Here is an 18,148-nt window from a genome sequence, read left to right on the forward strand (position 1 = left end):
TGGACCAGATCAACCTTGGTCCTCTGTGTAGTTTTCGCACCTAGACTGTAAGCCGACCTCCCAGCCAATGGTGAGAAGGGATAGAGAATCTTTTCATTAAGAGTATGAATTAAGGCAGCCTTTTCTTTTACCTCGCCTCCTCCATTATGGAAGTGTGCCCAAACCTTGCAAGGTTTGTAAAATTAATTTACTTTGTTTCTCCTAAAGATGTCGCTCCTATTATTTGAAAATACTGTCCCATATATATATATAAATCAAGAAATATCTGTTCCAATTCAATAGACATTTATTAAGTGCCTTCTATGAGTAGAGGATCATACTCAAGGCACTGGAAAAGATACAAAGCTTAGCTCAGACAAAAATATCTGGCCTTGTAGAACTTACAAAAGGCAGCATGCTGCTGCTGAATATATACTCATTCAGCAAACAGGTGACCTGTGTTTAGATGCCCCCTTTATGTTTACTACCAGTATAAGCTTAAGCAAATCACTTAATGTCCCTGAGTTTCAGTTTCCTTATCTAGAGAGTGTGTGTGTATGGGCAGGGGAAGGGTGGGGGAAACTAGATGGTCTCTGGCTCCTTTCTAAATCTAGTCTACATCAATAAGCCTATGACTCCTACACTGTAAGAGCTGAAGAGGATCATTAGTCTCTTCATTGTACAAATAAGGAAACTAAGGCCTGCTCGTACCTAAATGGCGGGATGACTCAGGAAGTTAGAGAGAAGACCCTTTCCTTACAGTGATATTACTGACATACTTTTTGACACCCCTTTTCTCTGGGAATCATAATTGCCTGAGAATAGTTTATCATCTATCATTCCAAGGTAACCAAAAAGAATTGTACCAAGTGAGGGTGAGTATAAATACCAAGAGTCAATGGGATTATCACAGCTAAGTCAAGGAGCAAGAGTCAGAAATCTAAGGGTGGCCACAAGAAACAGGAAATATAAAAAATTGAGTGGGGGCAGCCAGGTGATACAGTGAGTAGAGTAGCAGCCCTGGAGTCTGGAGGATCTGAGTTCAAACCCAGCCTCAGACACTTGACACACTTATTACCTGTGTGACCTTGGGCAAGTAACTTAACCCCAATTGCCCTGCCTTCCCCTCTAAAAAAAAAAAAAAGACTAAAAAATAAATAAATAAATAATTGAGTGAAGCATAGAAAGCCATAAACAGATACAGAATAAAGTAAGCAAAAGTAATAAAATATAAAATATAGGAAAGTATTAAATATGAATGGAAAGAGCCATAACAAAACCCCTAAATAATGTATAATTTTAGTAACCAAGCTTGACATCAAAGAAGGCATGAAAAAAAAAATCTACTCTGCTCCAATCTTTGAAGTGGTCAAGGACTATGAGTGTAGAATGGAGTATATATGGTCTGAATCTGTTTCAAGCCCTTAGTATAGTGCATGGCACATAGTAGGTGCTAAAAAAAAAGTTAATTGTTACTTAGCTTTGCTGAATGTTTATATGTATATGTCTAAGTATGTGTGTACACATATATATTTATATACCTAAATCTGGATTGCTAAATTAGGAAGAAGAATAGGATATATTTGGAAATAAAGATAATATGAAAATAAAATATCAATAATTTTTAAAAAATAAAACAAAAGCAGGAAATGTCAAGTCCTATTATCATATATTAACATGTAAACATTTAGCAGTAATCTGCAAAGGCCTGAGGATTCCTGGAATCATTTGAGATTAGTTCTACATAAATCAGTAAAGGGAGAACTCTAACAGTGAGAAACGAGCTACAACTCCAGGGCTGAACAAGTTTTCCTCTCTGGCAGTCAAGGAAAGACATATACTGGATTAAATTGAAAACCCAGTCACTGAAGTACAAATGGATGACAATGGAAGAAACAGAACATATGACTACTAAATAGAATGCTGACTAATTTTTCTTTTAATCTATTGATAAATCACAAAGTTCACATAGTCCCCAAGAAGTTGAAAGGTTGCCACATGTGCCTTATTTTCATATGTGTGTTCAAGTATGTTGTCCATTATGCATGATGCTGAGGAAGATAGAAGGACAAACAAGATGGACTCATTTCTTAAAAAACATATCATCTTATAGATTTAGATAAAATACACACACAAAGAAAACAAATCAGAAGATAGTAAAAGTATAATAGAAATATGTAGTGTTCTAGAGATAGATGAGTTACCAGTGTATAGGTAAACTAAAACTAAGACATTTTTATATAGCTTAAGTTATGGTATGGTTATAAGTTTATTGCTTTGCATTACCCCATCAAACCTATCAGATAAGCAGTACCCAATATTATTAACTGCCCCATTTTACATATTAGGAGACTAAGGCTGAGATGATTGACTCATGGCCAAATAGCTGGCAAGAGAAAGAGCCAGAATTTGAAAATAGGTTTTCTGATTTCAATAGTAGGAATCTTTCTACTGTAGCACCTTGCCTCTGTAATACTACTAGCCTTCTTTCTTCTCAATTTTGGTTGAATCAGATGTTTCCTTTTAATGCATTTTAATCAAGTTCTCAAATGAGGCAAAAAAATACTTGTAGCCAGATTAATTTAAACCTATTCCTATGTCAGATGTTATTTTAAATGACCTGATTTGAGGGTTACCAGCATCAACTGATCATTCATACTTCATAGAATTAATGTCATAGAAAGGAGGATTATACACAATGAAGTGTTAAAAAAAAAAACAATGTGAGCATTTTTCTCGTCCTTTTAATTTTGTTCTTTGTTGTTGCTTTAAAGGGCCAGGCCTTTATTTTAGTTCCTTCAGAAGGTCCCAATCTGCTTTTAACTAGCACTTTTAATTCAATTCAATTCAACAAATATTTATTATGCACTTACTATAAAATAATTTAAATTTCTTTGGTGTTCTAAGATTTATATTGTGCTCTCTTTGGAACAACACTTTAAGGAAGACAATACAATGATTATCATTCCTAGTTTAGTGACATTCCTTTGTCACATGAAGTGACTCGTTCAGGGCCAATACAACTAAAATGTAAATAAGGGAGATTTAAACCTAGTGTTCTTAAGTTCCAAATTCAGAACACTTTCTTCTATTCCAAATTGTCTATATTCGAGGCAACATGCTACGGACTGAACAAGATACAGAATAATTCACAAGTTCTTTCACTCAAGAAGTTTAGAATGTAGTATTGAAATTTTATATCTATATTTATATCCATATATCTAGACATATACACACATATACACTTATCTTTGTACATATGTAGTCACATGTACTTATGTATACATGTGTGCTCCATGCACTTACATATATGCATACTTATTTAATAAAATTAGTCTTTGGTAAGTATAGAGAAGAGACATAAAATGGTGGATTATGGAGGATAGATTACTTCCTACAGTGAGAATCAAGGAGTATTCATTGGAAATAGTGGTTTCTGAGATGGACGGATGAATGGATAAATAGATGATAGATACTTAGATATGATTAGACAGATAGATAGATAAAATATTGAGCTATTACCATGTGTCAGGTACTGTGCTATTGAGCTGGGCCACCAATGATAGCCTTGATTTCATCAGGTAGAGGTAGGCAAAGAAAACATTGAGAGAAGAGAACAATTTGAGGAAAGACAGAAAAGCAGGAAATCGTAGGGAATGTTTGGGAAAAGACAGGTAGTGTTATTTTGCTTTCAATGAAAGGTTATGTGAAAGGAAGTAATATGAACTAAGGCTAAAAAGGTAAGTTGAAGCTAAAAGTAGGTTTTTAAAGTAGAGTAAGCAGATTTGATATGATAGATAACAGGAAACTATTGAAAGGTTTGGGGGGGTTGTTTTGGGGGTTTTGGTGGGTGTTTTTTGAGCTGAGAAGTTATATGAGAAATATACTAATAGTAAACTATGGGAGCAGTGGAAATAGAAAATAAAATATGAATGAAAGCAACAGAATATTTTTTTTAAAAAAAAAGCAGGACAGCCAGCCAAACTGAAGCAGCAAGACACCCTGCAAGAGATCAGAAGCATCACGCAATCAAGTCAACTCACCAGCACATCAACTATCATGTCCCCTGAGATTTTTATGGAGACAGTCTGGGATCCTGAACTCATTTTCCCCCACCCCCCAAAACTCCTATAATGTGTTGTCTCTCCCAATTGATAGATGAGATCCTTTAAAGCAGGTATTCTTTCCTATTTTCTGTTTTTTATCTCCAGTGCTTGACACAGTGCTTTGATCACAATAGACACTTATAAATGTTTTTGCTTAATTCATTCATTGGAAAATAAGTGGAAGAAAATAAGTTAGAGGAGCCATAAATAGTTTTAAGTTTGAAATCCAAGATAACTAGCAAAATAGTGGTGCCATTAACAAAAAGGTGATGAGTTCAATTTTGGACATGTTGAATTTGAGGTATCAACCAATCATCTAGATGGAACTTTATAATAAACAGGTAGAAATGTATATCTGTAGCTATAAAGAGAGGTTAAAGACAGAGATATAAATTTGAGATCATCTTCATGAAGGTGATATTTTACATCTTAGAAATAAATGAGATTGCTAGTGGAGAGAGTATATAAAAAGGGGAGAGAAAGCCTAAGTCAGAACTCTGGAGAATACCTATATTAAGAGTCTGAAGAAGGAAAAGAAACCATTAAGATAAAAAAAAAAGAAGTAGTTTGAGAAAGTGGAGAATAATCAGGAGTGGGATATTATGAAGTATACAGAATGACTTTTAAGATGCTAGAAAAAACTATTTCTTTTAAAAAATAAGTTGTTTAAAAAAAGTCATCTAACCTCTCTTGAGCTCCCATTCCTGTGTCTGTACAATGAAAGCATTTGATTAGATGACCTCTAGTGTACCTTTCAACTCTCAAATTCTTTAAAGGGTCATCCTGCTTCCTATCTTTAGAGTCCTAAGAAGGAAAAAAAAGTCTGACATTCTGATAGTTTTTATACAACATAATCAGCTGCCCTGAGGTATTTCTATGTAGATCATAAGTATTGTTGCCTCTAGGGACAAAGCTATTATAATTGATGGAGAGAGTAATGTAGGGAGCAACTTAAATTAGCTGCTAGAATAGAAAATTGGAAAGAATATAGTTTTTGTTTTGTTTTGTTTCGTTTGAGACCTGGTCTTTCTATCTTTTGTTTTGTTTTATTTGTTTTGTTTTGTTTGAGACCTGGTCTGCCTTTCTTGTCCAGGCTTGAAATGCTCCCAGCACTGACACTACAAAAGCTTTAACCAGTATTGTATTTTTTTTTTCTATCCTGGACTAGTTTGCCCCTCCTTAGGCATCCTCGTGGCCCTCCATTCCTGTGAACTCACCATATTGGTGTCCGAGTTACTCTAGAGACCTGATCAGCTTTAGCCCCTCTAAAGCTCAGAATTCCTGAAATCACACAATTCCCCAGGCTCAGCCTTCATAGGAGCAGATATAACAGACCACCACAGCAGACCAAAGATGTTGCTTTCTAAAGAAAAGTTATAAGGTAAATATAGGTGATTGCTTTGGTCATGAATATGTAAGTTAAAATGTTGTTTAAAAGATTCAGTTTTTTTAAATTGGCTTAATTAAGAAACCATCACTTCTCCTTTTTGGGGGCATTTGGAAACTGATATAACTAATATCATCTGACAGACAAATTTGTATGTAACTCCTGATTTGAATATCTTTTAATGTGCATTCTCAGAAAAGGAAAATCTTAGTAAAAAGTTATAATCGTAAATTAGACAAATAGTGCTGATGGAAAGAAGGGATTAGTTTCAACTAGGTTTAAAGCTCATGTCTGAAAAATCTTTAGTGGACCATTAATGTGTCTAATTAATGGGATTCCCTAAGGTGTACATGGCAAAATGTCCATTGACACTTTAATGTGGTCCATAGGGAATGTAGTTAGATTTTCTTGAATTCCCTTGGCTTTCATCTGAATCCTTTACCCTTTCCTATCTATTCTTTTGGCATGTCCTTCAGAAAAATGGAAGCTATTCAGTTGTATTCACTCCCTTTTATATCAGCAAAAAGCTGAAAATAAGTCTAGTTTTATTGTTTCCTTCTCCTTGCAGGCAGCATTGCTTTCAGGAAAATATATATAAGCAGAAAGAGTCCCTGCTACATCAAAGGTACAGTGTGAGTGAGGTTTTTAGAGAGATTAGAAAGAGCTCCTAAAGAAATAAGTAACATATCTGGGGAGAAATGAAGAAGAGAGAGATGATATGCATGAAAACTATCAGAAAATGACTAAGAAAGGAAAGAAAAGGAAAAGGATTAAGAAAGGCAGAGGGAAACTAGAAAGAAGAGAAATTGCAAAATGTATTATTAAAGTAGAAAGGTTTTAAGGATGGGTCCAACAACTGTTTGTATGAAAGTATGTGTTTACATTTTACATAGAGAGTTTAGTTAAGAGTAGCAAGGCTCCATTTCCTAAAAGATTGCTGCCAAGGATAAGAAATTCTAGTCTAATGAATTTCAACTAACGAAACTAATTTCAACTAATGAAAATAGTAAGGCATAGAGAGGTTGGAATTTGAGTCATTCAGGGAATATCCACTGAATAAAATCATAAAGTTCTTTAAGTTATTCTAGTATCATATATTTTGCATATGCTTCCTTTTCCTATTTTTTTAACTAGTGTGTATGTATTGCTATCTATCTTATTTTGTTATATTTGTCCTCTGTTTTTGAGGAGGACTGTGACATCAGGGAAATGATGAAATGACTGGCAGTTGACTTTGATTTGAGTGGGGCTATGCAAGGTCACCAGCCAGGACTCCTCCAGAGCCATCTGGATCCAGTGACCAGATAGTCATCAGAATGACTGGAGGTGACCCAGGATACAATGGGAGACCCTGGCCCTTTTAGGCTAAGGCCTTTTCATGATAGGTATCTAGATATCAGATAATTAGAGAAACACAAAGATAGATCTTGTCTTTCTGAGACTGTAAAGCCTACACATGCAAGGATCATGCCTTATACATTTTTTTAAATCCACAGCATCTAGTGGAACATGATATTCATAATAGAGAGTTAGAAATATTATTTGATTTAAAACAAATTATGTTTGAGGATGGCTTGGGTCACCTTTCACAAGCTAATTGTTAAGAGTGATTATTTTGAGTCTTTCTACAGCTGCTACTTAATGTGTCTGTCCACAGCTGTTTTGAAAACCCAGTGTGAACTAAAATATTCCAATCCTATAAATTCCCTTGTTAAAGATAATATTCCCAGAGACACAATATTAAATTGTGTAAATAAAGTAGTTATTTAGATCTCTACACCTATGCAGCAACAACTTTTATCAATGAGTTTCACCCCATGTGTGCCATAGAACTTTGTTCTTAACTATGAGGCCCTTTTTGTCATATTCAGTCAACAGTTAACCTAACATGTGTACCAAAAGTGTTCTAGACTGTACTGTAACCCAATGCAAGTAATGTTTCATGAATGAAAATGTACCTGCCCCAGGAAATTCCTTTAAAGACAAACATCTGACGTAGGCAGGAGAGCGGAGTCAAAAAGATGATCATATATAACGTTACAGCCTGCAACAAAATTTGGAGGTCTAGCACAACTCATTCATTTATAGAAAATGAAACTGGGGCTTGGAGATAGATGTAAAGTGATTTCACCAAGGTCAAATGTGAAAGGTTAAGACACATGGGTAACATAGAGGAAAGATAGAGGAGGAAAAAGAAAGAGAATATGAATGGAAAGGAATGGAATGGAATGGAATGGAACATGATGGAAGGAAGATGGAGAAGAAGGAAAAGGGGATGGAGAAAAGGGATGGGGAAGAGAAGGAAAGGGAAGGGGAGAGGACTAATAGAAGGGGGTTGAGAGAGGAAGGGATAAGAACAGTACAGTACCATAAAAAATTAGGGCTAAAGCTATAAGCCTGTCTATACAAATGGTTATACAATGCTCATACACATGATTTCCCTAAGATATCACTAATAATAATAATAATAATAATAATAATAATAGCCAAGTTTATATAGCACATACTATGGTGCCAGGTACTATGCTAAGCATTTTACAACTGTCATCTCATTATTATCATCCCCATTAAAGAGATGAGGAAACTGAGGCAAATGGAGGTTAAGTGACTTGTCCAAGGTCATACAGCTAGTAAGTGTCTGAGGGTAAATTAGAACTTAAATCTCCCTGACTCTAAGCCCAGTGTTGACCACAGTGTTGTACGAGTTTTACCAGAAAAACAGCTTCGCTAAAGGTTTCCCCGTTTTGCACATATTTAGCAGTTACTCACACATCTCCTTATTTAAAGTACTTCCTGAGTATTTTATTCCCCAGATGCTATAGCTCCCTTTCTAGGAAAGCCCAATGATTCTCTTTCCTCCAAGCCAGTAGAAAAAAAAAAAGCACCTTCAGACACCCTTTCATACATAGTCTTTCTTTGATTTGTGCATCTAGCTTCCTAAACCACTCAGACCACCATGGTTCACAGATAATAATTCTTTTCTCCAGGCTTCTTGACTGAGCAAGACTTTCCAGGATTGTGTTTGCAATCTCAGGGAGGATTCTCTCTTCCAAAAGAGTCTGTGTTTTATGCAAACTCAGATGATTCTTCCTGTGCTTGGCCTTTTTTGTAGCTCAGATCCTCCTTTTGCCAAGACCTCTTACAGGCCGGAGGAGTTCCCCTGACATAGAAATGCTACTCTGTGCTTTACTAAATATTATATATTTACACATGTAATTCTTTAGCAGCCAAAATACTAGAATCTGTCTAAAAGTAGTAATTTAATTAGCTGGTTAATTCGTTATCATTCATCATGACATAATTGAAATATTAAATCTGAGTTTTGTACTACTTCATAACTAAAAACACATCACTGAAGGAAAGTTGTAAAGGATTTTTTTTCTTTAATTCTACAAGGATTTCAAATCCACTAATATTTATTCATTATCTACTATGTGCAAGGCACTGTGTTACGTGCTAAAATATAATTGCTCATACGAATACAGTGCTTTTCCCTTGTCTTTTACAAAACGCATTATACACATATTATTTGATACAACTATGTCAAGTAGGCCAAGTAACTATTATTATCAACATTCTACCGATGAGGAAACTTGGGGTAAGATTGGATAAGTAGTTGGTCCAAGGTCATGTACCTAACAAGTCTCTAGCCTAGAATCTGTCCCTAGGTATCAGAACAAATTTAGAAACCTTTCTACCACAATATGGTGTCTCTCAAATTAACTTTTCATTATATTCAAAGAAAATGGTCATTTTTTTTCCTTTTCATAAAGAATGTTTATCCCTTGGAAGTGAACTTAACTCTGACCCTTTTTTCATATATTGCTAAATTTTTATTACACATTTAATTTTATGCTGCATAATTATTTCATAATAACTCAGAACTTTTTTAGTCATTGATAATAATGTTTCTCCTAGAAAGGATTCCAGTATCCTAAAAATGTTTGAAAATCACTTTATTAAAATATTGAATTCAATTCAATAAACATTTATTATATTATACAATTTATTATGTTATAAATGCTCACTATATGCCAGCCACAGTCCTAAGCACTGGGGATACAAGTAAGAAAAAGAAAGACAGTCTTTGTTTTCCAGGGTTTATAATCTAGTGGAATGTTCTTATAATCTAATGGAAAATGTCCTGGTTTCAGAGAGCTTGTGTTTTAGAAAACTTATATAAAATCACATTCCTTGTCTAGCCTCCTTTTTTCATTGGGGGGGCGGTGTGTGTGTGGAGGCAATTAGAGTTAAGTGACCTGCCCAGGGTCACACAAGTGTCAAGGCCACATTTGAACTCAAGCCCTCCTGACTCCCTAGCCACTACTCTACCCACTGCACCACCTAGCTGCCCCTTATCTAGCTTCTTCTGATTAATCCCACCTCTTTCATGCTTTAAATATATCAAAGATATGGAAACTCCCTCCACCAATTCAGAACACAGCCTATCTATAATTAACTATTAAGGAGTTTCATGAGGCTCAGAGGAGATAAGTGATTTACCTGTGGTCACACAGCTAGTAAATGACAGAATCTGGACATGAGAATAGGCCTTTCTTCCTCTGACTTAGGCTTTCTATTCACACAACCATGTTGCTAGAATATATTAGCTTATATTAATAGTAACGTATAAGATATGATATGAGATATACTGTTATCGTCAGAAATCCATACCCAGAGTAGAGATTAGTTCTGAAAATTTCAAACCACTGAGCTATTAAGCAACAAAAATCTTTAAAAGGAAATAACTATCCCCGTTTCTCAAATATACATTTAAAAAAGAAATGATTTATTTATATGCACATTCAAAACCTGACCTTTATTTTCCATGGAAAGGGCCTTCAAAAAAAAATAAAACGGTGGCATTTCCCAAATGGAATTTCTAGTTTAGAGCATTGCAACACATACACATTTTGCTTGGGGGCTGGTTGAACTGCTCAAAAGTTTTGGCCCAAATTTCCTCAGACCAGCTGCCCATAGATGCCACTCATATGCCCTGCAAAGCTCCCAGGAACTTTTTTGGGATTTCAGTGATTGCCCAATGGAAACATTTGCGAAAGAATTTCTGGAGTTAAGTGAGACAAGTCATTTTCAAAAATGTTTGTGTGGCTGATTCTTCCCTGTAATATAGATTCTTGCTCTCTCACCCTTTCCAAACACACCCATACAAATCTTCCCTTGTTTCATCACTATCCAGTTAACTTGTATTGACTTGTAGTTAATTTCCTTGTCGCTTACTATTCACAACTTATTTTTCAAATCATTTTTATTCCTTCATTGTTTTCAGTAAGCACTTCATCATATTGCAGAGGTAACTCTGATTTCTTGAAAGGCAGTTGGGTGGTACATTGGTTAGAGTTCTGAGCCTGGAGTCAGGAAAACCTGAGTTCAAATCTGCCCTTAGACATTTACTAGCTGTGTAACCCTGCCCAAATCACTTAACTGGTGTTGGTCTGAGTTTCCCCATCTATAAAATGGGGATAATAATTGTACCAACCTTCAGGGTGGTGGAGAAGATCAAATAAATACCTCAAAAGTACTTAGTTACTCTTAAAGTACTATGCAAATGCTTGCTGCTGCTGCTGCTGTTGTGCTGCTGTAGTTGTTGAAGACCAAGACAAAAGAGCACAAGATCTATCAGGCCTTACCAAGCTGAAGTCTTCAGCAGGTGATGGGGCTGTGTGTCAATTATTCATACATCAATCTAACTAAACTGGGGGAGGTTCCTTGGGAAATTGTTCAGTTGTTTCTCAATCATGCCCAACACCTCATGACCCTACTGGGAATTTTCTTAGCAAAGATACTGAAGTGGTTTGGTAGTTCCTTCTTGAGCCCATTTTACAGATGAAGAAACTGAGGCAAACAGGGTTAAGTGACTTCCCTAGGGTCACACAACTAGGAAATGTCTGACACCAGATTTGAATTCAGAAGATGAGTCTTCTTGACTCCAGACCCAGTGCTCTATCCATGGTACCACCTAACTGCCCTACTTATGAAGTTGGCTTCAGGGTAATAGATGGTTCAGCTACAATCAGCAATACTTGAAGACCATCTGCTAGGCTACGGAGCGATTTCAGTAGGCATAGATTGGCATACTACTGTCAACAGTGAAATTATGGACCCTTGAGGTCCTTGTGGCAAATTAAATGAGGCAGCCTGAATGATGGTATTTATTAGACTATTCACTCTTTATTATGATTGAGTAGAACTGTGGTCATTTATTTAAAACAGAAACTTGGTAGTTGTTCCAAGGGCATTCATTGCATGTGTTCCCATGCATAAGGAAAGTTTAGTTAATACACTGAGGCTTAAGGCTGTAAGTTTTTGCCAGCACATACACAACTATATGTCCTAGCTAGATCCAGTCCAAGCCAGTAACCAATATTTGAGAGTGTAATATGCAGGTACTGTCCTGAGTGACTATATCAGTGAAAGCATACCCATTGAATGCCTTACTGAACAATACAATGTCTTGTGATGGAGAATGAGAAAATTATGATTTCAAAAGTACTCAGTTTTGTCAAAAATCAAGTCAATCATGAAATAATGATCATTTTTTTCAAACTTACCTTGAACATATTAGGTGTTTATTTAATCAACCAGCACACATAGAGCACAGTTCTTGCCTGTGTGCCAAACAAGGTTTATTCCCAAAACCCAAGGTGAAGAAGACCTTCTGATAAGCCTTCCAAATTCTGCCCTGAAGTCAAACTTTCACTCAGTTTCAGGCCTGAATCAGTTCTCCAAAGAGGTTTCTGGCTTCAACTCAGCACATATTTGAAAAGGAAGTGCAGTCATGCAGTGAGTTGCTGACACACTTAAAGTGAGGGTGAGAAGGAAAAAAAGTATTGTCCCCAAGTTTTAGAGGCTACAGCAGCTAACGATGGGGAGTTTGCATCAGAGAGCCAGGCAACGAAGAAAGATTAATGGAAAGTACTTTTTTGTCTCATCTCAGTACATCTTCCCCCTCGACACAGAAAACAGAACACTTTCTATCTTGTTGTTTCTATTAATTCCTAAGGGTTTCCTGCTACAAATTGCTTCACCCAAAGGTAATGGATTGACTTAATATTGGTAAAATTCCAGCTCTCCAAAGCTCACCATTTTGTGCACTAATTACTATATAAACTTTGCTTACAAGGGATGTACCATGGAATTTTTTAAAGTGTTGAATTAGGCATCTGAAAATCTTATTTCAAATAGAAGTTCCCTTGTTTAATACATTTTTATGTGACCATGGATCATATATAGCTTAACCCTCCAAGACTCAGCTTCTTTATCTGTAAAACTGGAATTATAATATATATGCTGTGTACCTGACAAGTACATTAAAAATTTTCATAATTCTTAGAGTGCTATATAAATGTAAGTTATTCCTACAATTGCTTATTTCTTGCAGTGACTTTTAGGATAACTATCACTTTGAGATAATGGGGAAATGGGATGAAAAATCAGTAGCACGAGAGACAAGATCATTTAATAGATATCAAATTGAATTAGCAATCAGGAAACCTCCTCCTAATCCTGTTTTTATCCATCACTGACTTATATAGCACCTATCAGGTGTGCTCTGTCAATGTGGCTCCTCTGTAAAATAGAAATAATATTTACCTTTCCTTTCCTCCCGGGGTGTTTTGTTTCTGTTTTTGTTTGGGATTAGATTGGAGATGTTTGATTCCTATATTAAAGTTCCAGCTTCATTGTAAAAGGGGGATTTGATAAAATCATCCCAAACTTGTCTAAATCCCTAGGTTACCATTTGGCATAATAAAAGGAGGGGCATTGTTTTACCCATAGTAGGTAATGTTAATTGAACTGAACTGAAACTGAAAAGAAGATGCATAACTTGAGGTTATTACCTTGTGAAAAGTTACTCTTGATTTAGGATTAGGTTACAGAGGGAAGTAAAAGAATCCCCTTTTCTAGAAGCTATTTTAAAATGCCTTTTTGGGGTTAATATGGCTGAGTCTAGTTGTACCTTAGAGGCAGAGGACTGGCCTAATTGGCTAATTTAATTCATTTGACTTGTTCTCATTCCTGCTCTCCTTTTGTCCTAGTGTTTGATATCTCAGTGACACAGCAAATCCAACTCAACATGCCTCTTACAAGTTTGCTGCCGTCTGAACTCGGCGGTTGGGCTGATAGCCACAAGGCTCCCTAGTCTAACTGCCAGGAAAAGGGCATCCAGTATCCCACTCTCCCTCTTTCCCAACCTCTGCTCTCATGTCCTCATCATCCCTTCTCCGCTAACTCCCATGGGCCACTTCCTATTGGCCAGCCTGAGGGAGGGGTCCATGAGATAATAACCTACAGCTAAACTCATTGCTTGGTGCGCACTCCCGCCCTTGGCCGGGCCTAGCCCTGCCTCTAAAGCCAGGAAGGGCAGGCAGATAGTGTGTGTAGGAAGGCGGGAGACGGAACAGCCTTCCAGAAACCTTTCCTCATTTGCCCTTTCTATTATCCCCCACCCCCTTCAGTGCAATCGCAAAATCCCCGTTTCCAGCCTTAACGGAAAAAGGCGGCCACCGGAATGACTCGGCGTACTTGTGCCTTTGCCAGCCAGGGCCAAAGCACCCTATATCCCCTTTGGCTGAGCAAAGACGAGACAGACTGGGGGAAAAAGGGGCGGAGGCAAGAGGCCTCGCGACAGTCGCCTGAGAGATGAGGACACTCGCACGTGAGAGGCACAGCCACCTGGCCGGGACTCGGGGGCAGCCAGCTCCGCACAGCTGGCCCCAGAGCAGCGCGTGGTCCTATTTGGGAGGAGTCGGCGGGAGCCAGACCTTCCCTGCCTTAGCTACTGCGGCAGCTGCTGGGGTCCATCTCAGTAGTCATTCCTCCTCCTCCCCGGGCCCCTCACCAGCCCCTCAGCCCATTGGCTCAGCCTCTTTCATCACAGCCACACACCTTCTATCCACCTCTCCCATCCCCCATTCCCATTCTCCAGCAGATGCAGAGAAAAGAGACCATCCCAGACTGTTTGATTCTCAGACGCCCTACTCTCCCCAATCAACTGAGTCTTTGCTAAAAATGAACCCCCCACCCCCAACACCAGCGCCACCACCCCTCCTCCCCTTTCCTGCACCAGCGCCTTCCTCGTGAGCAGTCGCCCTTGTAGCCTACGTCCCGGCTTCTAGTGTAAGATGCTTGTGAGATGCAAGCACGCGATTCACAATGTCTAGCTGGCTACCGGGAGACAACACCGGGAGTCCTGGGGCTAGAGGAATAGGGAATCTCCTGTGCAAAATACTCCACAACTCCACCACCATCCCTTAGCCAAGAAGCGATCTGGGGCCCTGTTCCTACACCAAATACTCGCCCACGAGAGCATGCCCAAGACTGGTGGGAGTTCTTGTATGGGACCCCCCACCTCCCCTCGTCTCCTACTCACAAGCGCGCCTGTTCAAACAATGCTGAGGCTGAGACCCCCGTGCTGGGTGTGAGCACACACACACACTCGCCTGGGGGCAGCTTTAGCTTTTTGTCTATATATGGACTCCCCTCCCAGCACTCCAGTACCATGTATGTTATATCGTGCACGCAATGGGCATTCTTAGTACACACGCGTGCAGCCCTTCTCCTTAAGGGCATCTGCGAGCACCAGAGCTCTCGGTTCTCATCCTCCTCCTTCTCCTCTTCCTCCTCCTCCTCCCTGTTCCACCCGGTGTGTACTTACTTTACCTGGTCTCTAGCTCGGGGTGAGTGGGTGGGCGCTCGGCTCTGTGCGTGCCCCCCCGCCGCAGCCGGTTCTTTCCGCTGTCACAGGGTGAATGGATTTATTTATTTATTTATTTCCCTTGACGTGTCCTCGCCAGCCGCAGCCAGAGTAGGAGGAGGAGGCGGCGAAGGCTGGGAGGGGAGGTGGAGGACTGATGAATGCCCTTGTGTATGCCTCCTGGCGCGCAAGTGTGTATGTGTGTGTGTGTGTGTGTGTGTGTGTGTGTGTGTGTGTGTAAGGGAGGGGAAAGGAGGAAGGGCAGGCGGCAGGAGGGAGGTAGAAGAGGAAGGAAGACAGGCTTCATGGGCCAGCCGAGCTACAATGTAAAAGCTTCCTACTAGCGCCCCAAACCTGCCCTGCCTAACTGAGCATGCCCAGCTGAACAGTCATATAGACTTTCCGTGGACTGAGGGCATTCGCTCCCGCTTTTTTTCGGATTTTAGCGGTGACCCGAGAGCGAGTCCCGGAAAAGTCCCAAGGCAGGTAGAGAGACCACTAGAGCAACCGCAGTCCTGACCTGCTAGGTCTATAGCGTGGCAGACAGGTGTATTGTGGCACCCCTTACACATCTAGGTGAACAAAGCAAGGTCATTAAGAACGGTTAAAAAAAAATGCGGTCTGAATGGAAAGGAGGCTGGAAGATGTCTATCCTGGACCTTGAGTGGGCAAAAGAGTTGTCCTTTACCTGAAGAGAGAATTAGTGGTTATTTGGGCACTAAGTTCTTCAGGCACCCGGGCAAATCATTCTAACGGGAGAGCTGGAAGAAAATAAAATATAGGAAGAAATGGAAGTAGTTTGTAAAAGTTTCCCTTCACGTAATTCTGAGGTTACCAAAAGATAGGATTCCACCAAAAGGCTTTTTTTTTTCCTGTGGAGGAGGGGATGAGGTGTCTCAGTCTGATTTAAATGTTGTACACAAAAATTCCCTCTCCTGAGGGAGAGTAGAGACTAATCTGTAACTTTTAGGTTTAAAGTTTTCCAGGAGCACAGAGGGGTTATGTGACATATGCACAGCCAATATGTGTCAGAAACAAGACTTGAACTCAGATCTCCCTTATTGCAAGAGTGGGTGGCTGTCTCTTATCCCATTCTTGCTGCTGCTCAAACCTGATAAAAGTAGGACATTTAGTTAACTTGAAAATGAATAATTATAAGGATAATAACAATTATTTACATTTTTGATTAGTTCAAAAGCAACCCCCATGCTTTCCAGTCACCTTTTTTCCCCCAGTGAAATAACTTTCTGTAGAATTTCTCCTGACTGAAGAAAAGCTTCTTTTACAGAAGATAGAAATTGAAAGGAGAAATATAACTTTCAACAACTAAGAAAGTCTGGCTTTCCTGTCTTTAATATAAAATTGATCCTTAAAGTTGTTCAGAAGAAAAAATATGGGACTTAAATTAAGGATGTAGTTTTCCTACTGATTCTTTTCAATGAATGAGTGGTTTTGCATACTCATTAACTATCCATCATGACCTTAAAAATAAAACTTTGTACTAGCTTTGTTTCTGGTTTGTTTCCAAGAGTTCAGAAAGTATCCTCTATCAGAGAAAGTACTTTGGAAAAACAAATATATAAATAAATGAGCCACCAGACAAATAAATAAATTGATAGATAAATGAGTTAGATTTGGAAAACAACTACAAAAAGAGAATAGGAAATATAATTCTTTTAAATAGGATTGTCTAAGCAGTAACTTCTCAAGTCCAAGACTTTCTATATAGATAGACTGAAGGGCAGCAACAGTTGTTTTCTGTGGAACTACAGTCTAAGAACACTGTATTTTCTTAGAAAACAAGAAGACAACTAGAAAGTCAGGATGTGTTTTGTAAACATTCAGCACAGTAATGTAAAGAAGAATTTGCAAGGTCAGTGTGGTGATTATGTGATTGAAGATCTTTCCCACCCATTCAATAGGCCTCCGGTGGGGCCAGTTAAGAGAGGCAGGCCCATAACTTTGTGACGCCAATCAGTGATTAAAGATTTTTTCCCCCACACACTTTTGCCTATTGGGTATGAAGCTCTTGGGCCCTAAAAAAGAACATATACACCCAGAAGGTAGCTATTGAGAACACAGAATTCAGAAGTAGTAGAAGAGAAGCCAGACTTCATAATTCAGCCCGAGGAGAAGGAGTAAAAACTCCCAGGCCACAGAGCTGAAGAAAAGAGTGCTGAGGGGAGAGTGGAGACCAGAGAGCTTCAAACCAGAGGACTGAAGGGAGAGAGGACATAGGCAAGCAAACAGGATTCATGAGTGATTGTTTATGGGAAGGCCCTGGAAGGGGGAAAGGTTACAGGATGACTTGGCTCTTTGCTGTAATACTGTGTTTTTATCTCCTTCTTGCTACATTGATGTGGGCTTACTGATTCTGGAATACAATTACTTCTGTATCAAATTGGAATTACTGGTTCTGGGATTTGATTCTTTAGTGCCTAAATAAATGTTATACTTCCTCTACCTTCTACCTAGAGATTTTTTCATACTTTGCAATTCTGAACCATACAGACAGACATGTCCATGGTCATCCTCCAGGTCATGAATCTTGCCTTACTGATATAGTCAGCTGCATCTATGTGTGTATGTACATGTATGAGTGAATATTTATGTATATGTACACATCCATGTACATACACAGATTGATATACACATACACGTGGATATATGTACATATGAATACATATAATAAGCTAACACCTATAGAGTGCTTGCTATGTGCCAAGCCCTGTGTTAAGTGCTTTAGAATTATTATTTCACTTGGTCTTCACAACAACTTTGGGAGATAGGTGTTATTATCAATGTCATTTTAGAGATAAGGAAACTGAGACAGAGGTTAAGTGATTTGTAAAGGATCATACAGGTAGTAAGTGCCTGAGGCCAGATTTCAACTGAGGTCTACTTGTCTCCATGCTCTATATCCACTGCACTACTTAACTGCCTGTTTCTGCCTATACATAC

The 18,148-nt window shown here is 38.6% G+C and overlaps 1 protein-coding gene across 5 annotated transcripts in view; it reads right to left on the reverse strand.

The window, feature by feature from the left end:
• SLC16A7 (solute carrier family 16 member 7) overlaps nucleotides 1-15,386 on the reverse strand; it is a 235,254-nt gene extending 219,868 nt beyond the window's left edge. For 3 of the 5 annotated variants that reach the window (XM_036759284.1, XM_036759280.1, XM_036759283.1), the window contains exon 1: nucleotides 15,154-15,386. The gene's annotated coding sequence lies outside the window, so the exon portion shown is untranslated. Of the gene's footprint in view, nucleotides 1-14,863; nucleotides 14,884-15,148 lie in introns of those variants that run through there. The other 2 variants (XM_036759281.1, XM_036759282.1) reach the window with 2 other exon arrangements.
• Between the last annotated feature and the right edge of the window lie 2,762 nt (nucleotides 15,387-18,148).

This window comes from Trichosurus vulpecula, chromosome 5, assembly GCF_011100635.1.
Source record: "Trichosurus vulpecula isolate mTriVul1 chromosome 5, mTriVul1.pri, whole genome shotgun sequence".
NCBI lineage: Eukaryota > Metazoa > Chordata > Mammalia > Diprotodontia > Phalangeridae > Trichosurus > Trichosurus vulpecula.